The sequence below is a fragment of the Aythya ferina genome (genome assembly GCF_964211825.1).
Source record: "Aythya ferina genome assembly, chromosome: 20".
NCBI classification, from domain to species: Eukaryota; Metazoa; Chordata; class Aves; order Anseriformes; family Anatidae; genus Aythya; species Aythya ferina.
In genome coordinates this window covers 11,292,049-11,319,363 of record NC_140318.1, presented here as the reverse complement: position 1 = coordinate 11,319,363, position 27,315 = coordinate 11,292,049, and the positions used below count along the sequence as shown (strand labels likewise).

At 54.2% G+C, this 27,315-nt stretch overlaps 1 protein-coding gene across 13 annotated transcripts in view; it reads right to left on the bottom strand.

The window, feature by feature from the left end:
- EXD3 (exonuclease 3'-5' domain containing 3) overlaps nt 1-27,315 on the bottom strand; it is a 300,789-nt gene that overhangs the window by 25,352 nt on the left and 248,122 nt on the right. The gene's annotated exons all lie outside the window — the stretch shown is intronic.

The window sequence follows — 27,315 nt, the reverse complement described above, 5'->3', positions numbered from 1 at the left end:
AGCCTGGTGGAGTCACGCACTTTGCATCTCGTTTTGCATGTTCCTGTCCACAAGGTCCAGGCAAGGAATAAACCCTGCCAGGCTTGGTTCATGCATGGCCCGGAGCCGCTCATGGGTGTGTGACCCATGTGGTGGTGAAGCTGGGACTCCTCTCCCTGAGCACAGCCCCTTACAGCAAGGCAGGACCATGGGTAGAAGGACCAACCCCCAGTGGACCCTTCTGCTTCCATCACTTCCAACCTGGTTCCCCCGGTCTGGTCCCCCAGCACCTCTCTTGTGCAGCCAGCCAGGGAGAGGTCATGGCAGTGCCTGGCACCCAGCACCTTGCACCCAGCTCAGGGCTGCTCCCTTGTGTGCAGCCTGGAACAGCCCCAGCTGCAAGAAACCTGCTACAGGGGCAAAGCCCTGCGAGTCCTGCTAGCATTCCTGACAGCTATCTCCTCTCAGAGCAAAGTCCACCCAGCCCTTTTGATTCTTTCTCTTATTAAGGATAGGATAGGATAGGATAGGATAGGATAGGATAGGATAGGATAGGATAAGATAGGATACAGTTGAATAGTTTGGTTGGAAAGAACCTCCAAGGATCATCTAGCCCAACTGCCTGACCAGTTCAGAGCTAACCAAAAGTTAAAGGATGTTATTAAGGGCACTATCCAAATGCCTTGAATACTGACAGGCATAGGGTATCAACCACTGTGCCAGCAAGCCTGTTCCAGTGACTGATCACCTTCACAGTAAAGAAATTTTTGCTTATGTCCAGTCTGAACCTCCCCTGGCTTTGTGCTGTTCCTGCACCTCCTGTTAACAGTTACCAGGGAGCAGAGACCAGCACCTCCTTTTCCACTTCCCCTTTTTTCCCCAACCAAATGATTTGCTTCATTTTTTAACTTCTGAGGAACATTCCAGCAGGCAGCAGCCTACCAACAGCCCTATAAAAGCAAACGCAAACCTGTGCCCCATGATCAGCCCTATATCAAAAAAGCTCTTAAGGAAGCCCATTTCTGGCACACTCAGTGAAGGTGATAATACAATGAGCTGAGCTTGGGCAGCTTCTCAGCTGGTCGCTGCAGAGACCTCAGTGCAGACCGTGGTCCAGCTCAGAGCTCCAGCTCAGAGCTCCAGCCAGGGCTCTGCTCACTTGCATGAGATGGCCAGAAACTCAACATCCAGCCCAAACTGCAGCCCAGCAGATGATGAGAGGTTGCAGCACTGCAGAAGAAAGCACACCCGCACACAGGTGGAAAATGGTTAGAGGAGAAACAAACTCATGAAAGCAGATTTGACATTTTGCAGAACAGAAGGGGAAGGAGCAATGCTGGGGATGGAGGGGAAATAACCTAACGCCGGCCCTCCCACTGGTGGAGGAGGTTTCTATTTTGTCTCTCAGCTCTGTGTGATGTTTCGCAGCTCAGCCTGAGTGTGTTTGTTGCAGCCAAGCACCCCCTGCTCCCAACGAGGCAGCAATGCTGCTCCATGACGATGCGATGGCACCACTCCTGCAGCAGCTGCTTGCCCTGGCCAGCCTCGCAGCACTGCTGTGCTCTGCATGAGCACAAGTGCTCCTCCGGCCTAGCTCCTCCACTAGGCCAAGGACAGGGATTGCCCTGTCCTCGTTGGGCAACCTCCAGCAGCAGCTGGCAGGCCTTGGGCAGAGCCTGCCTGTCCCAGCAGTGTGATTCCTCCCCTCGGGCTGGCCTGGTATGCTCTAGTGTGCTCCTGAAACCATCGCCACCTGGGCACAAAGGCCAGATCCTACACATCTGGACACAGTAGAAAAGGGCTGCAATACCCTCGTGTGGCCAAGGAAAGCTCTAGGAACAAGCTGCAATTCAGGACATGCTGATGGGCTGGCAGGGAATTTGCAGTCCTCACACAGGGGAGCCACCCAGGGACACCCCCAGTCTGTGCCTTCCTGGGCACACAGCTGTCACCAGGTGGGTGAACACGGTGGCACCCTGGGCAGCTGGAACTGCTTGGCACCTCCAGATAATTAAACCTTAACTCCCATCTTAGAGCCTACCACAACGGGCAGCTTTCCCAGACTGGCAGGTGGGAAGAAGGAGCAAATATTTGCCTTTGCAAATGCAATTGTTGCCATTACTGTTATTATGAAGCAGGAACATGAGCTATCTCTCACGTAATCTCTCAGAGCCTGGAGCAGGGACATGGGCTGGCCACCACGCTGCCCAGGCAGATTCCCTTCTTCTGAGGTCACTATTTGTCACTGCACTGTCCTCTGGGTCTCTCTTGGTGACCTTTTTTTTCCCCCTCTCACTGACCAAAAGGGACCTGCATCAGCTCTCTGCTTATACCCTGGGGAGCTGCTTCCAGAGCTGGGCACCCCAACCCCTTCCCGTGTCCTGGCTGGGAGCCCAGGGGCTCCTGGAGCTTAACCAAGAGAAATTTCAGGCAGCAGCCCTTCTGAACTGTTGTTCAACTCCAGGATCCTGGGGGGAAGATGTGGGGGAGCCAGAAGCTGGGAGCATTGGGCAAAAAAGTGGGTTTCTCAAGACAGCTTTTACATCCTGCTTTATCCAAGCAGGAATGTTTTCCCCTCCCTGATGGCACTGCTCCAGTGCTTCAGGCTGGCTTGGCTGCATGTCCCATGCCAGCTCTGGTGACACTGCAGCATCAGCCCAGACCTATGGACCTATGGTGCACGCAGCCAGGCAAGCATTTAAAGTCTCAGTTCCCTGAGGTTGCAGGCAGCATAACACACTCCAGAAGCAGGAAACAGGTCCCAAATAGGATTTGGTGCCACCAAACCCTGATCAGCAACACTTGCCAGCAAGAAGGGCTGCAGCCAAGCAGGGCCAGATACTTGGGGCTCCTTGTCCTGCTTTCTCTGTGGTTGCACCCTCCTCAGCAGCATCAGGTCTGCCCTGCAGCTGTGACCCGCCAGTGCCCACCCCATCCTGCCTGGAATCATCTCAGCCCGTCCCTCCCTGTGGAATCAGGGCTGCTCTCTGATCAGGGCTTCTTTCCTTGGGCTCAGTACAGATACAGCTTAGCAACACAGCAGCTTCCTGGATGTTCCAGATGTAGAGGGCCACCATGTCACCAGAGCTCCCAGGAGAAGACCAGACCTACCCTCATGCCATCCTAACAGCCTCTGCTGATGGAGATGCCCAACATCCCCAGTCATTGCTCTCCTCACAGCTCAAGATTTAATGAATCTTCCCAGCTGTGAGTCAGGACGTGTTCTTGCCCTCATGGAGAGCACAAAAATCCCATACATCCCTGCATTTGCTCTGTGAGCTCAAACAATAGCCACATTTGTAGGGGAGAAGTCATTCTCAATACAAATCCCGCTTCTCTCGCAGGGCCAGCAGGGCCAGGAAGGATTCCTGACAAATGCCTTGCCAAGGTGCAGGCATCTGGGTGCAGGGGATGGGGTGGGAAGCGAGGGTTGACCAGAGGCTCCAAAAGCCCCTGCCAGGGCAGGCAAGGCTGTAAGCACTCTGGGATCCCAGTTGCTCTGAGGAGCAATGGTAACAACCAAGACCACATTCCTGATCCATTCTGGCAGCACCCTTCTCTCTAGACAGCTCTGAGGGACTGGGGAAAAAACCTGCGCCACCCAACAGTCTCTGACATGGTCCCATGGTCCCTTCTGGTTTCTTGCAGCTCCATCCAGTTAGGAAAGTCATCAGCTGTATGAAGATATTTTGATTTTGTTTTCCAAAGCAGGTACAATTGACAGGACAGCTAAAGAATCCCCTGGGATCTCCTGGCAGGTAGGTATTTCATAGAATCACATAATGGCTTGGGTTGGAAGGGATCTTAAATCCCACCCAGTTCCAACTCCTGCCATGGGCAGGGCCCCTAAAACCAGCCCAGGCTGCCCCCAGCCCCATCCAGCCTGGCCTTGGGCACTGCCAGGGGCACCCACAGCTCCTCTGGGCAGCCTGGGCCAAGGCCTCAATGCCCGCTGAGTAAGGATTTTCTTCCTTATATCTAATCTAAACCTACCCTCTTTTAATTTAAAGCCATTACCCCATGTCCTGCCACTGTACTCCCTGACAAAGAGTCCCTCCTCAGCTTTCTGTAGCCCCCTTTAGGCAGGCCGCTGTAAGGTCACCCCAGAGCCTTCCCTTCTCCATGCTGAACAACCCCAACTCACTCAGCCTGTCTCTGTAGGAAAGGTACTCCAACCCCTTGATCATCTCTGTGGCCTCCTCTGGACTCATTCTAATACTTCTATGTCCTTCTTGTGCTGGGGACACCAGAGCTGAACTCAGGGCTCCAAATGAGGTCTCACAAGAGCAGAGGAAAGGGAGACAATCACCTCCCTTGCCCTGCTGGCCACACTGCTTCAATTGGAAAAAGGCCTTCCCCTGCACGGGAAGTCAAGGAATCTTTGCAACACAACTTTGCAACACATACTGCTGAGTGCGGATGAGCCCCCAGGTCCAAAGGGGTATGGGTACAGCTGTAGGACACAGTGAATAACAGTGTACAGACCAGGTGCTGCAAAGGGGCCCTGAACCTATTGAGAGGCCTTTGGTGGAACGAAGGTGGAAAAAGTGGGGGTTTCAGTGAGAAGCAGGCTGTTGCCAAGCACTGCTGGAAAGCTTTAATGATGCACTGTGATGGTTGCGAGCCTGGACTCTGGAAACATTTTCAGCACAGAGGAGCTCATGGGCAGCACCACTTCTTTGGGAACAAACACATGCAGCTTATCTAGAGGGACACCACCAGCTCCTGTGGGACTTCTAAAGGATTGCCCAAAACAGTTACAGAAAGAAGCCCATGCAAGCTGGTAAGTGGGACCTTCAAGGGGAAAGCGTATGGGAGCAGCCCAGGGGATGAGCCACTGCAGGGCTCTGTCTGTGCAAGAACCCCAGGAGGTCTCTTCAAGGATATATTACACTGGTTCCTGGCATTTCCAGCCCAACACCTTCAGATGTGGCAACATGATTCCAGCAAACGCACATTAGTGGTGTGTGAGGACAGCCCAGTGCACAGACAGGCTGGGGGGATGATCATGGGGTGTCCCCCACACCTCCATATCTTCTCACCACAGCAGCTGGCACCCAGGGAGCTAGCACAGCACACTTGTGTCACACCAAAAAAAGGTTAAAAAAATAAGACACGGATTAACTCCTGGCATTTTTTAAGCTTTCTTTGTTTCCAAGGGATTTGCTGTCTATGGTTTCGGTGAAAAACTGGAGGAGACAAAGCCAGGAGAGGGGGACCAATAGAAAGAGAAGCGGAGCAGCCCCTCCACACTTGCCTGTTCTCACTCTTTCACTGAAAAACATTGCATCAGCAAGCAAGAGCCTGCAAAACTTTAATTTCACCTCACAAAAACATACCTGTGAGTGGAAAGTGCTGTTGGGTTCTTTGTGGAGGCCAGGTCAGGGAAGGAAGGTGTACGCTCTGCTCCATTCCGCACATTCCTCCCTGCCCCTACGGCACGGTGGTGGGTTCACCCTGGCCAGGATGGCCGCTGGCGTCAGGGGTGAGGGACAGGGGCAGGAGGGGCTGGCAGTGCAGTCCTGTGGCCCTGCTGGCTCTGGGCAGGGTTGGGGTCTTTGATTCTTGGTGTGAAAGGGACTGAGGTCTGGCTCCCTGCTGAGGTCTGCTCTAAGACATGAAACCTCACATCTGTTCGGGCAGCTCCCAGCATCTTCAGAAACAATCAGATGAAGGTCACTGAGCAATGCTGTGTCCCTGTGTGCCATCCTGCTGTGGGTTGCACCCTAGGATCCTGCCACATGCATGGCCATCACCTTGTGTCCCCATGGCGACCTGCTAGGCCACATACCGGACCCTGCTTCAGAGCAGGAAACTTCAGGCTTGTCTAGACATCCAAGCACAGCTGGTGACACGCCCTCTCCGCCAGACACTACTCTGAAACAGCAGTCCAGAAAACAGGGAGCAGAGCGGGGCGATTTATATGCTGCCCCATCACCATCCCCTGCATGATCCCTGCAGGGATTAATGAGCTCTGGACACTCTGTGCTCCCATCCCCGTGCCGGCTCCCTCCCAGGCACATGCAGGAGGGCACGGCGCCAGCAGCTGATGGGAAAGTTCAGGGTCAGGGCGAGCCGCAGGGAGAGGCACATAAAGGACTCATTGTGCCGCAGGTCTCCCTCGGCTGTGCATGTACAGGGCGAGCAGTTAAAAAACAAAACGCAGCCCAGAAATATGACAAGACACCTTTTTCCCAGGCTGCTGTTAAACTCTAATTAAACATTTCAGCACACTCGAGCAAGGGAATGTCTGCTTCTCAGGCCCAGGCTATCTCAGCTGGAAAACATCTCCTTTGGTGCAAACAGGCTCATGCAGCATGACCCAGAAAGATGCTCCTCAGCCCAGGGGCAATGCGAACACATAGGGCTGGGTGGGCAACCTGTTCCCAGCAAACTGGTGCAGGCTGGGGCCACGTGCTTCTCTCTTCTCGGGGGATGGAGAGCAGCGCAGCCCACACCACCCATTTTCCAAGCATATGGCTGTCCCAGGTGCAATGGAGAGCCAGGCTCAGGGCCAGCCCTGAAACCAGCCTCTAGGACCCTCAAATCGCCCATTGATTAAAAGGGACTGTGAATCTACCCCATCCCTATCTGCCTGGTGCCTTATGCAAGGTCAGTGCCCTATAACCCCATACTTGATGTCATGACCTACAGGAACCATAAGCTCAAGAGCTCCATCTTCAAAAAGAGCAGCTTTTTGACCTCACAACTCCTATTTCAGTACATATCTGTATTTATAGTACATTTCAGATAATAGCTGTGCATCACAGGGAGGAAAGGAAGGGAATGCCACCAGCTTCATGTCACTGATGAACTGAGACATGGGAACCCTTCAAACAGCGCTACCATAAAACCAGGCAAGACCAGAGCTGGCATCTTGTGATTTCAAATAATGAAGAACAAACAAAATAGCACAGGAGATCAAAGAAACAAATCCAAGTGTTGCAGGAAGCGAGGAGGGACTGCTGGAACTCCTCAACCACAGCCGCTAAGCAGAGGGGCATAGGTGTAAACACCTGCCCCTCTGCAGATCACCTTGGTGCCTAGAACTGGGGTGGTGACGGTGAGCCAACAAAGTGTGATGCCAGTCAAGCACTGCAGGAGCCTTCCTCTAGAGAAAGAAGAGCAACCCCAGGGGATGAGCCGCTGCAGGGCTGTGTCGTCCCTGCAAGGAAAACCCCAGGAGGTCTCTTCAAGGCATGGGATGGGGACCCACAGTGGGAGGTAGGTACTGTGTCAGTGTGGGACTCTGACATCCTTCAGAGCCTGGCCGTGGCTTCCTGAAGTCTCTTCAGGAGCTAAAAGCTGAGCCCACTTTAAATCCCACATCTCGGATGTGCTGTTATGGGAGCTGAACACTTGCTCCTGCTGTGCTGTGCCACTCCTGAAGCCACCACTGCTACCCCACAATGGGGCTTGTAGAGTGTCCCTTCAGGGCTTGGCTGCCTGTGGGGCTATCAGGGTAGTGACGGGAGCTCTGCTGTCCCCCCAAAATAAGCCTCGACCAAAACTGATGTGCTTTGGGATCTGGACATAGAGGAGGGAGAGAAGCAGTACCTCTGCAGGGGCTGCCCTCCCTCAAGCTCTGGGGCTGCGCCTAAAGCTGCCTCAAGGCTACATAGGGCAAGTCCCAGCTGGGGACCCACACCAGGGGCCTGAGAGAGCAGGATTGCCATGTAGTGTTCCAGAGTCTGATCCAGACCCAGGGAGCTGAGCTGCTGACACCAGGTACATGCTGCAGTTGATGTTGTTTTGCAGTGTATTTCGCTGCACCTGAGCACAGGGCTGGAGCAGCAAACCATGCTTGGGGTCACTGACATTTTGGGAGCTGGTGGTTTCCCACACTAACCATAGAATGTCTTGGGTTGGAAGGGACCTTAAAGATCATGTAGTTCCAACCCCCCTGCCATAGGCAGGGATGCCACCCACTAGTTCAGGTTTGCCAGGGCCCCATCCAACCTGGCCTTGAACACCTCCAGGGATGGGGCCTCATGTGCAGCCTCAGCATAAGAAACAAACCCTGTGGAGATAGACAAGCCAAGAAAAGTGTCATGACTTGCTGCATGATACAGCACTGGCTTTTGCTTGCCAGACCTCCAGTCCAGATCAGCATCACAAGACAGTGCTGTGCACACTGGCATGGGCTGTAGGTCCACCACTGCTCACAGATGGCCCCATCATAAAGCCATGCCACTGGCTGATGCTCTTGACACTCAGGAAAGGGTGACAATGAAAGTCTGTGATTTCTGAAATTGCTAGGTAGTGGGAAAGTGTGTCCTGAAAGGCTCTGATTGCAGTGACAGCCTGGGTGAGGACACTTGTAATTTGGCATCCCATGGGGATGGAATTTGACAGAACTGGTCTCTCCTGCTCTGAGGACATTCCAGCACCCTTTGTGGGCAGTCTGAATTAAACTCCCTCAAAAAATACAGCATCTGGGGGGTTATTCATCTCAGGCCACTTTGGTTGGAAAACACCAATGCGCTGCTCTGCAGCAGGCTCCAAATGCACTTCCATCCCTCCCTGCTGCTCCCAGGCAGGCAATCACCTGTGAAGCCTCACCCAGGCACCTGGGCTGCCCTTGCAGGGAGCTGTTACCTCGGGAGAGCAGGAAAACTGAGCTGTGTCTACAGCCCACTGGGATGGCACATAGCTGACAAGGGCTGGCAGCAGGACACAGCTGGAGGTGTCCTCAGGCTGGCATGCACCTGTGGGACTCATCCCCCTCCTGTCCATGCTGCTGCAGCAGGACAACTGGATTTTAGGAAGAAATCTTGGTTTTCCTAGGGAAACCAAGGCCAGGCAGCAGTGACCTTAAATGTTCTTAGCCAGGGTTGTGCTGCTGTCAGGCTTTGCAGGACACGTCCATCCCCAGGCCCTGGTCCACTAAGGATACACTGGGCTGCTCCAACAGTCCTGGTCTTGGCCAGTGTACCCCAGCTGGAAGGCAGCAAGGGAGGCAGTGGCCATGGGGACCATGCTGACCCCAGGCACTGTGATCCACAGCCTTCCTGTGCTCCCCACAGCAACTGTGTTTGGGGAGTTTTTCAGAAATTTTGACACTATGAGCGGGTGATATGGGGCTTGATCCAGACTTCTTGGCCAGTTCTTTTCCAGGATGCTCCCACTGGAAAGAAGCATGTGCTGCTGGGATGGAGTGGAGAGTGAGTGGGAAGCTGGGACAAAGGAGCTGCAATGTGCTTGTCCCTTGTCCTCCTCTGCTTTGGGCAAGGAAAGGGACACCAGCTGTGGAGGGAAAAGGTTCCCAGGGTGAAGGTGTTAAATGCCCTTCTCCCATGCTGCTGTCACCTCACAGTCCCCAGGGTGTGAGAATCAGTCTCTATTATCTCCTCATTAGGAACTAGCATACTGTACTAACCTTTTCACATGAAAGCTACAGTCTGTTCACCAACAAAAGCCAATGTTTCGTTCCCAGGAGTAGAAAAAAAAACACAACCCAACAAGCACTAAGCAGGGGTTGGGGGCCAGACACCCCTGTGGAGCTGTGGGGACTGTGGTGAGCATACACAGGGGGACAGGGCTTCACGAGCAAGGGTAGCTAGTGTTCACGGTGTCACCTCGCCTGTCCCCCAGCACAGAATTCATGGGGTTGTGGGTATGGGTGCAGGGGGGTTTGCATTGCAAAGAACCCTGCTCTGTCCCTGAGGGAGGGGACCCCAGGTGGCAGAGCCCCTCAGGCCACCAGTGTGACCACAGCTCCCCCAGGCTCCCCCTGTGCAGTCTGCATGGCTCGTGCTCATTTCTTCCTGCCCCACTGACCACATTGGGACCTGCACACTCTGAAATCCCCCCCCTCCTTCGGGCTTCCTCTGAGGTGGGTGGGCTGGGCTGTGACCATGTTGGACCATGCGAGCTGCTGCCCTTCCCACCCCAGCCACTCTGCAGCCGTTCTCAGCAGGGCTGTGGGAGCATCACCAGCTTGTGCAACCCCCAGGGACACCGGCTGGCAGTGCTGGAGGCCCCAGCTCAGCACTGAGAGCAGCTGGGCTGTCAGGAGCACTGAGCGTGGATGGCGGCCCCCTTCATCTGTCTTCCTCGGGCGCTGGCAGGCATTGCCTGATTTGGACAGTTGGAGCAACATTCTCCTTTCTCAGGCTGCTAATTAAATGAGACCTGCCTAGGGCAGAAATCGGAGCTTCTGCCCATTGCTGATTCTTGATGTTGAGCTAAATGAGACCCTAGAGGAGAGATGTTGAAAGGAGTTTTCCTGGTTTCTTCACTGTGAAAGTACCTGATCACCTACCCCACTATTTTGATGGGGACCTTTGTCAGCTCAGGGAAATGGTCCTGGGAGGTGCCCACAGCAAGTGCTGAAGGCCTGAGCAGGCTTCAGCAGCACAACCCATGGTGTTTCACGCTGGAGACACAAATCTGCTTCCCTGCTTCACTGGGAGACCCAACAAGTTCCTGATTAATTTGTAGCTTTGCAGACTCAACCAACAAAATGTGTCTGATGAGGACAGCAGGAGAAAGGAGGGATGCATGAACATTTTTCTGCTTTTTTTTTTTCTTTCTTTCTTTTTTTCCCCCCCTATTGTTTCTTTCCCTGCCTGCATCCAGCTGCACCTGTTCTGGAGCTGGCTGCGAAGGCAGCTCCCTCCCTGCCCTGACTGCCTGCCTGTCCCCTAGGGCTGAGAGATTTTCCAGGTCCCTCAACTATCTGCTGGCCCCTTCCCAGAGCCCCAGTGTCGGGTGGGGTTGGGGTGACCCCCCTACTCCTCCAGACTACAGCATTGCCTGCAACCAGATGGGCACCACAGCTCCATTGCAGAGAGGCAGGTGGGTTTTGCATTGCATGCATTTATCAGATCCAGGCCAAGACCACCATCCGTTTCACACAGGCTGCCAGCAAGTCAATGACAGCTTCCAGAGGTTTTGCTGCTGCCATGTGATGCTATGAAGAGCTGCCAGTGCTGCATCCTGCTTGGAAAAGGAATTAAACCCAGTGAAGTATCTTGGTGCTGCCTGGCTGTGCTCCCTGCAATGTTCAGCCCAGGGCTGGACCAAGGCACCCATGGCTGCTCTCCTGTGCCTGCAGAGCCACACTTTTAGAAAGTTTCTTCTGTTCTCAGTTGCTGCAGTCAGATTTGGGTCATCAGGTTTGATCTGAAGGACAGGAATTCAAACAAAAGCACGATAAATGCAGGCTGTCTCCTGGTACATTTCTGGGCTGGTTTCAAGGAGCTTTTCATTCACTCCAGTGCAAAACGTGTCTCCTAGGCTGGGCCATGTGGCAGGAGGTCAGCTCGCACAGGTGCCTGGGTGTTTGCAGCAGCAAGGACAGTTCCTGCCCACTGTGCTTGCACAGAGCACAGCAGCATTGCTGCACGAACATGTCCATGGGGCAGAGGGCAGCATGCAGGCCAGTTATCATCCATGCTTCATAGTTCAGAAGCACCTTTGAGACACAACTCAAAGCAGGGCCATAGGAGTAAAACTTTGTGCAAGGTGAGATGTGATCCTTACCCAGAGGCTGACACGGACAAGGCAGGATGAGAAGGTGCTGGTGCGGAGAAGAGGTGCAGAGCTGAGCCAGGGGCACAGCCAGAAGCCCCATCCTCCCAGCCATTGAACCTGGGTGTCCTGCTGCCAGCCAAATTGCAAAGTTCCCAGAAATGCTGATGCTCCCCAGGGAGGCAGAGTAGAGGTGATCTCACTGCTGCTGTGAATGAGGATGGGCTTGTCCAACACCTTAGCCCCAGCTGGGCTCCCCACCACTTGTCCCCTCCACTGTACTTGGAGCCTGCTTGAGTCCAGCGTGGAAAATGCACAGTGGCATCCGAGCAAGCACACTTGCTCCCAGGCAAGGCAGAGGCCCCAAACCTGCTGGGAGACCTGGACTCCAGCCAGGAGACACAAATGGAGAATTCATTTTAGAGGTTTGTCACAGATCTTCTGCTTCCCCAGCTTGAAGTCTGCCTGAATGTGATCACTTCAAACAGGTCAAGAACCAACCAAGCAAATCTAAGGCAATGAAAATTAATTCCATATGCAACACTGTAAGCTGAAAAAAGTGAATGCTTCCTGCACCCCTCACTTTTTCAGTTCAGTTCATGCAATGAGCACATCATAGTCCTGGTCTTGCAGACTCCAAGCCAGAGACTCCAAGCCTTTTCGGCTCCATTAGCATCCCTGCTGAATACTCTTTGCTGGTCCCCAGAGCCTTGATGATCCCTACTTGAGATGTCAGAGGATTCAGTGCCCTTTTCTGTCCTCTGCTCATGGCCATTGCTGGTCAGGACCTCTGGCTAGTATCAGCCTGTCAGAAGCCCCTGCAGATCTGCTGAGCCCTCGGATGCACAGGGCCGGGGTTGGTGGATAATACCTCTGCCTGAGCAGCCTGGGGCCAGCAGCCTGGATCCTCACTCTGGGAGCCCTGTGTGGGGATGCAGCGCGATGAAGGGGGTGGGAGCCTCTCCTGCTCAGCCCCATTTCATGGGCACCTGAAAGGCTGAGGCTTCTCAGAGCGACAGCCCAGTTCGTAGCACAAAGCTTTCGCATACAAAAGTGATGCACAGAAATGAAAAATGGGCTGTAATTGGATACCTACGTAACTCCCTAGATTTTAGGGGGAAGCAGTTTGTGGTTTGGACTTCAAGGCTGCACCCCAAAGTCCAAGGCAAGTCTAAGTCCAACTCTGAAGGTCCCAGTCTTTTTGGGGACAGAGCGTGTGCACATGTGCCAGTGCACTGGCCTCCGGTCCCAGTGCTCTGTATGAGATGTTAGGGAAAACCACACAAATGCAGGAGATTACTGTGACCTTTGAAGCAGAGCATCCTTGACAGCCTGGAAGACACCCACTCAGTGTGTGCTGAACCTAACTCCCTTCAGAATTGCTGCTCCTCCAGCTTTCGTTCAGGCCAAATGATTCCACATAATAAAAGGGGACCCATGTTGGTGCTGTCTGTGCCCTGCTAAATCACACACTATGAGTGGAAATGGCAGAGGAGACACTGAAACATCTAGCCTGAAAAGCCAGGCTGATGCAAGCAGCACAGCTTGCTCAGGTAGCTGGAGGATGGCTCCATGCTCTCTCCTAGCCAGACGCAGCCTATTGCTGTCCCGCAGCTGCCAGCTCAGCTCTTTGCTGCAAGATGGAATCTACCATTCCTCTTATATCACCGGCAACACTGAGAGTGCTGCAATATAATAAACTCTGGCCCTACATTCTTAAAAGGCAGATTTTGCAACATCCTCCTTTGAGGAGTGGTTTAAGAGCAGCAGTAAATTTGGCCTCTTCTAGAAGTGGGGGGAAAAATAAAGAATAAAATATAAATGGGGTCATTTCCTTGGGAAAATCCTTATGAAAGAGTGGATCCTAGCACAAGCAGCAGCCTTTTTGGCCAGTATGGGGACAGCACAGCCCTGACCTGATGTGCCCCATTGAGCTGCCCCACTCCTGCTCTGGCCTGGGGACAACAGGACAAGCCCAGTCCCATGGGAGTGTGCATGGCACATGGGGTGTGCCAGTGTGGCCCTGGGCAGTGCAGGCACTGTCAAGTCATCAGGGACGGATGAGGCTGTCCTGTCCTCTGCAGCATCAAACTGTCCCATCAAGACTGAGCTTCTCCTGCTCTCCTCCTGGGATATGCTCCCAGGCCTTCACCAACTGACCCCAGTGCTCCCAAACTCACAACATGCTACTGCAGATAGGCAGCCCCACCCCAGAATGCTGGCTACGCATTTCTGGCCAGCTCTGAAGGGTGCAGAGACATGTATGAAATTCTGCAGGGGGTGTCTCAGTGGGGAAGGGTTCAGGGACCCTGGACTCTCCCAGGCTCAAATCTCATGTTTCCTGCTGGCATCCTAACCAAAGCAGCATTCAGCCAAGCATTACCCGTTCTCTGGGAAAAGCAGCAAGGTTTTCTCACCATCAGCATGGAACTATAAATCAGTCCAAATTGCCCAGAAAACTCCACACCCCTTGAGGCTGGGCTGGTTATGTGGGGAGGCATACCACTCTGCCTGAAGCTGCACGAAGCCTGGAGGGCTGCCACTCCCCTCCCATGGGCTCGTAGAAGTAAAAAGACACAAGAATGAGTGGGTGCCTTCCCCTTCCCTCTTTCAGCATACTTGCCACCCTTGGCAAGTGCCTTCCCAGAGTCACTAGAAGTGCTGTAGATACTCAGGAGTCACACACTCCACATTTCCTGGGTTTTGCCACAAAGGAATTATGGAAAAAAACTCCAGTGAGAAGCTCAAGCCTGTGTTTGGAGGCTGCCAGGCAGCCCTTAAGCTGCAGGAACCACTTCTGCACCTGAAAACTCTGGGCTGAGCTAATGGGAGCATGGCATGGCATGGAACTGAACAGCACGCCATGGCTGCAGGCGCTGACTCAGGCTTCTCTCCACCTTCCTGCTCATGAGCATGCCCAACAAAGCCAGAGCTCCCCCTGCCCCAGGCTCAGACAGGATCACAGCAGAAGCTGGCGCAAAGGGGGGGGATGGCGGGGGTCTAAGCAGAGAATTACGTTTTTTCTGTTAAGATAAAAATAGCTGGGTATTGCTGTTTGGGCTCCCCACAGTACAGCAGCCCTGCAATAGCCAGTGCTGTCAGGGACAGAGCTGTCCCCATCACGTTGCAGCTGGGTCCAACTGTAGTGGCTTCAGGGCAGAAGCTGGGGCAGTCACTGGTGTGACAGGGACAGAGGCAGGACTGTGCCCACAGCTCAGCTCTGAGGTCCAGACCTGTGGTGGCAAACCCAAGGTGGCCAGGGCTCAGGAGCACAGGGCTGAGCAGCATGGGGCTTTCCCTGCACACCATACCGGGATGCTGTGACATGGGGATGCTCCTGCTCAGGGACAGGAGCCGCAGAGACTGGGGGTGCCACGGTTTGCCTTGTTGGTGCCTCTCTCCTCCCAGCTGAGCCACCCAGCCTTGTCCTACCACATGGGCCTCACCACGGCCAAAACTTCATCCAGGGGCCAGCTGAGGCCATGACACCATAGCAGCACTGCAGTGCCTGTCTCTGCACAGCTGGGTGGCCGCCTGCTTGGCATCTCCCCCTGGGGCCGGTGGCAGGGAGGGGGCTCGGCGCTGGCCGCCTGCTTGGGGCAGCTCCGCCTGGGAAAGCTCGGCGGCGGAGATGAGAGGGAAACCAACTGCTGGGCCTCCCACCCCTCCTGGCCTCTCCCTGCTGACTCTTTCATCTCCGAGTGCGTTGCTCTTTCATCTTGCCCAGCCCATAGAGGTGTGAACAGCACAGGGTCCCCACCAGCAGCTGTGCCGCAGGCAGCACCCAAATGGTCGCAGCTCGGCACTGTGGCACCAGCGCTGCGGGGCCTGGGCTGGGCTGCAGGGCCCAGCTGGCTCTGTGCTCAGCCTGCCATTGCCACACGCCAATGTGGTGAGGCCAGGCCTGAGCACGGTCTTGTTCATGTTTGTTTGAACTTGGCATAACTCGGCTCATCTTTGTTCCTCTATGCAGGGAGATAGCGGCCAAGGTCAGAGTCCAGGCGGGATATGGTGGGCACTGAGCTGCAGGGGTTCCCTGACCCCCCAGGGCGGTGCTGGGGCCCTGACGCACATCCAGGACTCAACTAGTGACCCGCCACAGAATTGCCCCGTTGCACAATTCTGCTTCAGCTTTTCCTTTACATGCTGGTTTAAAGGTGACAGTTCTTCATACCATGGGCTGCAGAGAAGTCACTAACTCTGAAAACCTGCCATATCCCTAAAAAAATCAATCCCAAATTCTCTCACATTTCTCTGCACTAAAGGGAAAAAAAAAAGTAAGAGCAGCAGAGAGAACAGCAAATGGATGCTGAGTGCAGTGGGAGGCTTTGCTGGAGGAGGCTTGCTGGTGACACCACCAGCAACTCCAACATGAAAAATCCTATAAATCATGATCACAACATAAATCGGATCATCTGGGATAGGGAGATGGCTAAAGGACTGTGAATCTTTACATGTAGCATTAAACAAGATTGGTACAGACTGCAAAGAGTGCCACAGGGTAGTGTGATAAGCTAGGAGAGAATGACACCAAGGAAGAGAAAGAAAAAGAGACAAAGAGAAAAAGGGAGAAGGAGAAGGAGAAGGAGAAGGAGAAGGAGAAGGAGAAGGAGAAGGAGAAGGAGAAGGAGAAGGAGAAGGAGAAGGAGAAGGAGAAGGAGAAGGAGAAGGAGAAGGAGGAAGCAGCAGGTTCATCCCAAGTATCCAGGCCCAGGACTCTTGTGCGATGTTGGCTGCACCTCCAAGCCGCCCATGGTCCTTCTAGCAGCCTGGGGCTGGGATCCACTCTGGGCGGGCTGTGCACCAGCACTGATAAGGAGCAGTGCCTGCGCTGTCAGGGAGCACAATAAAAGCTTTTACTTTACTTCCCCCAACTGTGTCTGACTCACACCTGCATGAGGAATGGGGCAAAGCAGGAGCAGCAGAGCATTGCCACTCATCCCTGAAGGTACCCTGTCTCTGCTGGCCTCTTCAGGGTCCTGGCCTGGACGCACACGGGCTCTGGTGGCTCCCACCCTGCCGAGCTGAGGGAGCAGAAAACAAACCCAGTAAAACAGATGAAGAGTCTGCTGCTGGCTTAGCTCCCTGCACTGCGGTCAGTGGTGTTGCACACAGTGGGATGAATGCAAGCTAGGCCAGGCACAGCGTGGGTGCACAGTGCTGGAAAGCCACGCTTCACCTTTGCCACATCATATAACTGCACCCAGAAAGCCAGTGACTAACACCAGAGTTCACACACCACCAAATGCTTCTTCTGCTAAAAGCCAAAGGGACAAGTCACATGAATGGTGCCACTTGTGGGGCAGGGAAGATGCTCTGAAGCAAAAGCCACACCAAGAGGAGGGGGCTGCAGAGCAGCCGCAGCCCCCAGCTGTGTCCTGGGTCACAGAAAGCAATGGTCAGGAGACTGAGAAACCGCCAGTGGGATGGCAGGGAAAAAGCAGTCCAGCACGTTTGGTGATGGGGAGCAGCCAGCAGCGGGGTTGGTGAGATGGCTGGGGAGTGCCCACGCGCGTGCAGGGACAATGCCCGGGAAGCCATGTGCCCCTGCAATGCAAACTTTGCAAGTAACATGGCCATGTCCGAGCAGAAAGCACCCACCTTGTCCTTCCCATCTGACATCCCTCATACCTACGGACAGCAAGAGGATTTGGGTAAGCTTTCACCATGTGCCTTCACAAATCCTAATGGGGTATCATAGACCCTGTTTTCAAGTCTGTTTTCTGGCTGATCAAATGTTGAGTATCAGTTAAAAGGAAGCGATTAGCACCTGTTGTTTATTGAACTGTTTTATAGTCTTACAGAAACCAGAAGGTTAATATCCATCTAAATTTAATCTTGCCCTGTAAAACGGTCACGAAACTCAGCCCAGCAAAACCTAATAGTCTGCCTCAATGCATAACAACATTCCCAGCCTGCCTTCCCCCTCCTAACCCGGCCACTCTGGCTGTTCTCCTTTTCTTTCATTTACTATTTATCCTTCTAATTGGGTAATTTACTTGAGTAATTTATTTTCCCTCATGCTGGGATGCATGGCACCAGGGCTGCTAAAGCCGGGTCAGGGGCACACTGGCCCCACGCTCTGCACCCCACTGCAGCCACCCGTAAGGTTTGGCCCCAGGAGTCACAGTGGTGCAAGGCAGCCCCTCTTCCCTACAAGTGCCCAAGGCCGGGCTGGATGGGGCTTTGGGCAGCTTGGGCTGGTGGGAGGAGTGCCTGCCCATGGCAGGGGTTGGAATTACATGGGCTTTAAGGTCACTTTCAACCCAAACCATCCCATGGTCCTATGATTCTTTCAGTCTTAACAACTCAGGCAACGAAATATAATCTTCTGGAACACAGGGATGTTTTCCCTTGGTGCACATGTGCCTTGGGGGCTTTAATCACACAGGGGGAATGTAGCAAGTGTGTGCATCCTGCCCTGTCCCGTTCCAGTGATGGAGGGGATGCTGCAGGGAATGGGTGCAAGGGTGTCAGGGGCAGCACCAGGCACAGGGGCTGCAGGGCTGTGCCACCCCTGTTTGTTTCACTCTGGAAATCTGGATCCTACCTACTTAATAACCCTGCTGGAAGGACAGTGCAGCGTCAGGCCTGTTGTTGAGTGCACAGGAAACAGCTGTATTTGATTAGGAAGGGCTAATTTGATGGCTCTGATAGCCTGGGAATAATAATAAAAAAAAATCTGTTGCAGAACTATATATTTTCTATAGAAAAATCAAACAGAAAATAAATACCCCATCACAAAACAGAAGGTGGCTGGCAGGATCCTTTCAGCAGGCCTGTAGGGGTGGGACAGGCAGTGATGACACTTGCTGGGTGGCTCATTCAGCTCCCCAGAGGGGGCTAAGCCTGGCTCTGGGGAGTGCCCTGTAGGGTTCTACAGGCAGGATGGCGCATGCTGGGCTAAGGGAGGGTGCAGAAGATGCCTTTGCAGCAGGTTTGGCCACCCAAGGGGCAGTGATTGGAAGGAGCACTCTCACCCAGAGAATCCATGGGGTGCTGGGAGCTGCCCCTCTGTGCTGCAGTGTGTGTGCACCAGCGGTGCAAGGCAACACAGTGGCATTCAGGACATGACTATCGGGGCCGGTCCCCCCCCCATCTCCCTCTGTCCCTTTGGGCACCTACAGGAGAAGAGGAGGAGTTGGGGGATCAGGTTGTTAGAAGTAGCCTGGGGAACATGGTTGGTTTGGCTTGGGGAAGGAATGAGCTGACTGAGGGGTGACGTGTCTGAAATCATCCCATCTGCTCCAAGCAACAGGACCAGGAAAGTGCCTCTGTCCCTGTCCCTCTCCCCATCCCCATCCTCGCCCCATGGCCACATGCTCCCAGGCTCAACAGGAACACCCCAGTCTTGCTAAGTGTTGATCCAGCCATGCTGGTGGCATGAGGTGCCATGGGACCTTGCCCTGGGCATGCACGGGGCTGCGGTGGCATTTTGGGAAAGGGCCCACAGATGCAGACAGGTGGTGATGGGCTCCTTCCACCCCCCTGGGAGAAGCAAGGTGGCACATGCTGAAATCCTGCTTCTCAGAAGCCATTTCCCTTTTTTTCACATCTCTTTGAAAAAAATTGGCCTTTACCCAGCCCTAACTGAGCTAAGCTGCCCTTCCAGCTCCTAGACTCCCAAGTGGCCTCCAGGACTATTTATGCTGCTGCCCACACAGATTTCCCAGGAAGAACAACATGCAGCCTCAGTGAGGCACGGAGCAGCTTGGGCTTTCAGTAAGAGTCCCAGTCCCCACCGTCCCACTTGTGCTGCTTCTTTTCTCCAGGGTAATCCTAGAGTGCAGACAAAGCTTTTGGTTTTCATTCCTGAGTTCTTGACGTGGTGGAGTGCAGACAGAGCACAGTCAGCAGCAAGCATGGTCACCGCTCTCACCCTTCTGCCTCCCTGCTGGAAGCCTCAACACAAAGGCTTTGGGTCACACTGGGATGCAGCCATTCAGACCATTCATCTGCAGCATGTTGGAGATTTGGGCTGGCTCTGGAGTCACACGTCCCTGACAGTCCCTGTGGAGACCCTGCAGAGTGAGGGGATGAAAGCCATAGCCTCTTGCTGCGGCTCAGCACAAGTCCCAGGCACCTGGGGGGGCACTCTTGGTGCTCTGTTCATTTTTGGAGTCAAGAGACATGCAAAGCCTTGGACAGAAAAAGCCAGCTTGCAGGGTTTAAAGTCCTCACTGCCAGCTCACAGGGGAAAGCTGGAGGAGGGATGGAGGGATTTTCCCATCAGGCTCCATCCCTGACATGCTGCATGGCTCCAGATGCTCCGTGATGCTGTAGCAAGCCTGGGTGCCAGATGCAAAGCAGCTGAGCTTCATTTAGCCTGTCAGAGCAGCTTTGCTGAACACCACATAGTATTTCATCAGGGAAATTCCCTGCCTGTCCTTTTCCCAAAAAGAGGCTGGAGCAGGAACGGATCTGAGGTGTGTGACAGACCCAGCTCTGTACCACCCCAGACCCTTCTCCCTCCTCTCACAGGGTGTCCAGATGGATACTAAAACTGTGTTGGCAAACAGGTGCTGGAGGTTGAGGGAAACGCTCCAACTGTCTGCAGGTGCCCAGATATGGTAAGAGCATGCACACACAGACATCCCTGGGTTCATGTGGGATATGTGGCTGGAGGTGGGGAGTGTGCTTGCTTCCAGCAGCAGTTTCCTGACATGAATTTTGGAACGGCCCTGCTTCAGCCCCTCTGTTTGGGAAATTTACTGATAATGCTGGGGCTGAGATAAAGAAAAATGCCCTCCAAGTTCTCTCCCCAAACCCAAGATGCCAGATCTGCCAGCAGCCCCAATGCCATGAGTGCAGGGCACTCCAGCGTGTCCCTGAACACCCATACTTGTGTGCCCACACTGGGCCAGCACCAGTGGCACAATGGTTCCCACGTAACCCCGAGAGCAGCAGAGTGAAAGGGGGGCCCTTGTGCGCCTGACAATAGCGCTTTCCTTCCCCATCAATGGCAGTGAGATGCACGCTGGGCTGACACGGAACTGTGCACAACAAAAGCCAGTGTCCGAACAAATCTTCTCAGGCACTGGGTCCCCCGGGTGACCCAGGGTTAGCCCGGACTTTTGCTCCCACCCGGCCCTCCGGAGCAGGAATGTCCCTCTGCGCTGCGCCATGGCTGGTTCCCACGCTTCCAACCTGCTTTGCTATTTATCAGCACCGAGCCTCTAATCCCCTTTGTGAAAGTCTGATTCAAGCTCAGCACAATGTGGCAAAAAGGGAGGGGGGAGGGAAAGAGGGAGGGGAAACAGTCCCAAAGAATGAAAATCAAACCCTCTACCTTTCCTCCGCAGATTCCCTGGGGACTCCTCAGCTCCTGGCTGCAAGTGGCAGGGAGGCAGCCCCAGCAGGCAGGGCTCCCACGGGGCATGATGGTGAGAGTAAGTGTGCACACAGAGCGATTGCTGGTGTCCCCTCGTAGGCTGATTGGGATCCAGGGCTCTCAACTCCACCACCGTACTCCTGCAGCAGCCTCATCCATTGCCGTGGGACACCCGAACAGGGATGGAGCTGTGCAGTGAAATGGGTGTGCATGCGGGAACCAAATATCTGATGTGCATCCCCTCCTGCTCCAGCCTCCCTTCCTAACAAACCCTCCTGGGCACGCTTCAGCACAGAGAGCCAACATGACTCCATGCCCACGGCAGCCAAAACAGGGTGCAGGGGTGGTGGGAGCCCCATGCCGGGTGCTGGCTCCATCCTCACATGGGCTGGCCCCCGTGTCTGGCTCCTGTTTGCTTTAATGGAGGATTTGCAAGCCCCTTTCCAAGGCAACTCTGGAACAAAACAGTTTCCAAAGGCTGTGCTACTTACAAATGAGGGTTTTCAAGCCTTTGTCCTAAATCCAATGCTGTTTTCTTTGCAATCGGCAAAGAAAAAAAGTAAAAGAAGAAGAGACGATCTCAAATGCTAATCTTGTTAGGTTAAACTGTTCTCTAAACAGATGGAGGTACAAGGCAATGGGATTTTTGTCTTTTCGAGGAAGGGGTTAGATTTGTAGGGCACCAGGGGTCATTCCGGGCAAACTTGCAGCTTTGGTCTTTGTGTCCCAAGAGTGAGTAGAAATTGAAGCAATGATAAATGCTCTGAGCTGGGCTGGTGAGGTGGGAGTGGAGAGCTCGGGGATTTTCCCTTCTCAGGACTACGCTCCCCAAGACTCGCTCCAGGCTCTGGCATCAGCAAGGGCTGGCACAAGGCACAGCCCCACAAAGAGGGCACGTGCAGCAGGCAGCAAAGTGCAGGCTGCTCCCTGCCCTGCTGCTCCCTGCTGCTGCAGCCCATGGACAGCCCCAAGGAAAACTCCCAAAGCCACCCTAGGGCTCTACTGGCACTTGTCCCATCTGGGGAGGATGCTGGGGACCGCAGCCTCCGCAAGGCCACCAGCAGGACATGCAACGTCCGCTGGGCCCTGCTCCAAGCCTGACTTCATGCGAGTACTGTATGGCTGCGGTATGCCAGGAAGTTCTGTGCATGCAGCTGTGAAGGGGAGCGGTGCCCACGAGCCCCTCAGGGATGTGATCTCAGGCACCTGGTGGGGCAGCCCCCAGGGCAGTGCCAAGGCGGCTGCAGTGTGGGAACAGCTGGTGGGGGACAGGCACTTTTGCTTGGGTCTGGGAAGAAGCTGTGCAAACACTGCCATGCACTGGGGACAGACTGGTTTTGGGATTAATCCAAACTACATCCCTACCAGCATCATCCTCAGCCACAGGCAGGAGGACGCGTGACCCACCAGAGCTGCATCACGAGCCAAGGTCCTAAATGTCCTCAACAGTAGAGGAACATGGAGCTGGCACCACATGCTTACAATGCACCATGCCACTCATCCCTGCGTACTTCCATCACTAAGAACTCCTGGGAGCACTGAGAACACTGTGCACTGCTGCTGCTGGCAGTTTTGGGGATGTTCAGACCCCCTGTGGACTACAACACAATGGGGCTGAGCACAGTGATGCCAGGCATGCACCAAAAAGAGCAGGGGTAGAATAGCAGCTTCACACCTTGCTGTCTTTCTGTCTGTCTATCACCTCCCTGGCAGAGGACAAGCAGGGAGGGAGCTGGAGGCACAGAACTGGCACTAGCCTTCTCCTAGCCACTGCCAGCACTGGGGCAAGGCCACCGCTCTCTGGTGACAGGCTGACTGCAGCCCACGCTGGGGCTTCTCACTCTGAGACCCAACACAAAACTGGAGGCAGGGTGAGATTACCAGCGTGGGTGCTCACACCACTGCGGGTGCTGATGCTTGCTTGGGTGTTAATGCCAGCCTGGGAGCTTCTGTCATGCCCATGATGCTGTGAATGAGGCTGCCTCTGTTCTGGCACACAGGGAAGGCACAGTGGGACCCAGCCTGTGCCACTGTCACAGGCAGAGGTGACCTGGCTCCCTAAGCAGCTGCCATCATCTACTTAGAGACCAATGCCAGTCAAGTGACTCCAGCTGGCTTGCTGTGTATCTGCAGGTACAAGACCTTTCTCAAGCTTTCTCTCAAGCTGGGAACTGGAGGCTCTGAGGAGATGGAGTGTGGTGTGACCCCAGCCTGTGTCCAGGCAGAGCTGGTGGGAGCATGGGCCCATCTCTGCCATTCCAGGGCACCCGCAGGGCTCTGATTTGGGCACTGCATGCTACAAGGAGGTGTTGGCGCTTGCTTTCCCACTACCTATCTCAGACTGTCTTCCCCTGAGCACTGCTGGGCTGTCTGCGGGGCACCCCTGGCAAACCAGCCCAGGCCACACACAGCAGGAATGAAAACACAAAAGTATGAAAAATCAGTCACCTCCCCCCCCCCCCCCCCCCCCAACCGGATCCAACAAACAGGCAGCCAGAAACAGGGAAATGCCCAGTGGGCGAAACCCTCTGGGGTCTACCACAAACAGGATCCGCTCCCAAGCGAGCAGGAGGATGTGGGGAAGGAAAGGGAGGAGGTCCTGAGCCTGGTCACAGGAAGGCCAGCGGGGGGAGACGGGACAGCCTCCATGGCCCCTTTGAGGAGGTGGAGGCAGATGCAAAGCCAGATGCCCCCAGGCACCCACACAAGCTGTGTTTTAAAAACCTAGACTTTCCTGGTGCCGAACCACAGCCAGAGTTACTGAGGTTGGTGTGAAACTCCTTTTGTCTTGTTTTGAAAGAAAGGCGAAAAAAAAGAGAGGGTGCTGGTCTGTTTTTCTAAGGAAGGGGCTGGGACATGGTCCCCTGAGTGCTACCAGTCTGGCTGAGCATCATCCAGACCCAGCAGCAGAGCAAAACCCAGTGGGAAAAGCCAGCATTTGCAAAGGGAAGGCTTTTGCATGGCCCTGACCTCACCCAGAAGGGTCTGGTGGAGCTGACTGGGACAAAGTTGTGAGGAAGGTTTATGCCCCATCCCAGTGAGCACAGGAATCCCCACGGCCATGGGCATTCTCTCAGCTGCTCTCACCTGCAAACAGAAACCCTCCTCTTCCTTACATGCTGCAGAACAGAACACACCAAACACCTAATTCCTCCCTTTGGCTACAGCCACATCCTCCCCAAAGTGCTGTGGGGTGGCTAGCACGAGCTGAGGGCCACAGTGTGGCACTGGGAGCTGCTTTCCTTCATCCCTGTACCCAGGGGCTGCAGCCACCACAGCCACATGAATTGCTCGGAGGCCGCAGCCGTCTGACTTCGTCACTGCAATGCAAGCGCTTTCTCAGCGGGTGCCTTCATGCCCCCCTGCCTTGTGTCAGGAAGGCGGCCAGCACAGCATGGTCCAGGCTGGGAAATTGCCGTCATCTCTCCTCCCCCCCAGCATTCAAAACAAACAGGAGATGTGAAAACGTAGTGTCCAGAAAAATGTGCGAACAAGGAAACAAAAAGGCGAAGCGGCTGGAGTGCCAAGAAGCTCGGCTGGGGGCCTGTGGGGCTGTGACAATAAATAAATAGCAGTTGGTGCATGTGTGTATTTGTCATCCCGCAGCAGCCCACTGCTGGGCTCAGTGCTGCAGAGGGACACGCTGACAAGCAAGATGGCACTGAAGCAAGCAAAGGGACAAAACGAGCGAGGGGAAGGAGTTTGGGTACCTGTGGCACTCAGGCAAGGATTTTTGCTCAGACTTGGTGCCCCAGCTATTCCAATCCCCATACCTAGGGCTAACACCCAGACACTGGTGTCCCCAGCAAGCTGCAGTGCTACCCACCCCTTGGGGATGCGCACACAGAGGCAGTGAGCAGTGGCGAGGAACAAGGCAGAGTCACGCTGTGGCTGCTGCGCTGTGACACCCGCCTGGAGCAAAAGGCAAGTGGCACAACACGTTCTGCATTCATGCTCTGTTCTGCAGCCGTGGAGACCCCAGTGCTCGAACTGACCCGGGCAAGGCGCTCAGCTGCGTGTCCCCCGTGGGACCCTTTCTTCACCCATGGGCAGCCGCCGGCTGAGGACTGAACCATCAGCATTTAGGTACTCCAGGGACCAAGACTGTTTATTTTTAGCTGAGGGGGAATAGCTCAGATGGGGGCACCTGACTTTTCCAAGTGTACCAGATGGTGAGATGAACCCTTCCCCCAGATTGCAGACCTACTGCGGAAATGGTTCCTCAAAAGCAGGGCCTGTAGTGGGACCGCGATGCCAAGAAGAGCCAACAAGGGTGCTGGCATCTGTCAGCCCCTGTTGTAGGTCCTGATGGGCAGCCGGACCCATCAGTGTACCAGCAGCCCTCGTGCACACAGCTCTCTCTCACCCCTGACACCCTAGGTATGTTTTCCACCCCTTACCCAATGCACAACCCCAGCACATGCATTTCCTGCTCTTCACTGTCTTTATTCACCCTCTATTCCCATCAACCTATGCCTAAGCATGTTTTTCCAGCCATAGGCATTCTGTAGACACTCTGAAGCTGGAACAAACACTCTGAGGGAAAAGGGGAGATTTCCGCACCATCAGATGCAGAGCAGGCTTCAAAGCTCCCTCCTGTCAAAAGGCATTTAGAAAATGTTCTGGAAGAGGGACTGGAGTTACGCCCACTACAGAGTGAGAGCCAAACCAACAATCAGAAGCACCATGGACACAGGATCTGTGCTGCTTTAAAGACAGCATCAGGGTTTTCAAATAGTCTTTCACCCCATGTGAGCTGTCAGAGGCCATGGAGATGATGGACTTGTGAACAAGCCAAAACCAGGTGTGGCTTCTTCCACGTGGTAAACGTCCATCCCCTCTGTTATCTTTAACAAACAGCACTGACTTCTTCCCTGACCCAGAGAAAGAAAATACCTTGTCTTTTAAAATTTATTATTTTTTGTTCTATGAACATTTTCCCAGAGGAGAAAGCAGAAATGCCACACCTCCCATGCCAAACAGCACCATAAATGTCTCCCACCTCTTTGCAATGCCAGGAAGGAAAATACAATCACCCCAACCACTGGGGAATGTCACATGCCAGTTGGGACCAAACTTGCTGTCCCGGGAAGTGTGCACTTAGCAATATTGCAGAGCTCTGAAAAGCCAGGGCTGGTGGCTCCTGAGAACATGAGTCCAGGTAAGGCACTGAGTGAACATCTTCTGGTTCAGTGATTTTAGACCTAATTCATGGCAGAGCATCAGTGTGCTGTGCAGGTGATACCTGGAGACTTCCACACCTGCAAAGGCTGGACCAGTTCTGCTGACCTGCGGTGCTCCACCAAGGCACACCCAACCTGCTGCAAGAGGCCCAAAGGTCACCAGGGTTTGGGTGTCCCCAGGGTTGCTCTGCCCTGCTTAGTGGTACTGGAGCTGCCAGGCCACCCAGAGCGCAGCAGGACTCCAGCCCTGTCTTGCTGTAGCCATACATAGTGGTCTTGATGAATAGCTGCAAAGCCCCAAACACATCTCTGAAGGTCTCCCCTGCTCTGAGACTGCTCATGAGGTTGCAGCGCTCTGGCTACAACCCCTGTTCCATCCTGGGGGTCAGCAGGGCACACTGGGGCAAACTGTGGTGGTCCTGGCACGTCTGTGATCCCTAGCGAGGCCTCAGCACAGGACTAGCTGCCCTGCCCCACACATAGCATGGCCACTGTGGGTCTGCAATGGGGCTGCTGTCCCTACAGGTTCACCTGGTAGCACAGGCCACCTGGGACGTAGCTCATTTCATGAATGAGGGAATGAGGGTGAGTACTCGGTCCTTGATAGAGCCTGAATCCTGGCCCAAATGAGAAACCCACCCTGTAAGCTGCATTTCCCTCTCTCCTCAGCCACAGATCTAGCTGCCCAGCTTACAGGGCAATCAAGGTGCCTGTTTACCTTGAACAATTTCTGATGTTAAATCACAAAAATGGCCCTGATGGTCCACCTGTAGATTGAATTAAACCAGCAGGAGGTTGGGTACCTACCTGCCTTGGCATCAAAGTGCTTCTAGAAAAGCAAAGACCCCTTCCCCCAGCACAGCTGGTGGCAGCTCTAGCCTCTTCACCTGTTCTCATCCCCAAAATACCTTGTGGTGGCCAGGTGATAATTCCTCATGGCTGCTTCAGCCCAGGCCTCTGCACTGGCCCTGGGAACCATGAACCTAGGAACTGCAGGGCTCATCTGGGCCGAGGGTAAGCTCAGGACCCCCAACTATGTTGTAGAGGCTGCAAGAGAGCAGCACGCAGCTGATGCCCTGCTCCCCCAGGCAGGTGTCACCTGAGCCCCCACTTTAGTTTTCTGTTCTGGGAGATACTCCCAAGAGGAAAATAATGTTACAGGCAAGAAGGGTGCTTCTCTTCCTGCTTTTTCTGAGCACAGAGAAGAAAGTTGTTTTGTTTATTGAGGAATAAAAGGCAATTCAAAAGACTCATGTGAGAAGTTCCCCGTGCTTTCTCCAAAAACAAACACTAACCGCGAGCTTGTGTAGTTTGTGTACTCAGCCACAAGACTGCATGGAAACAGCT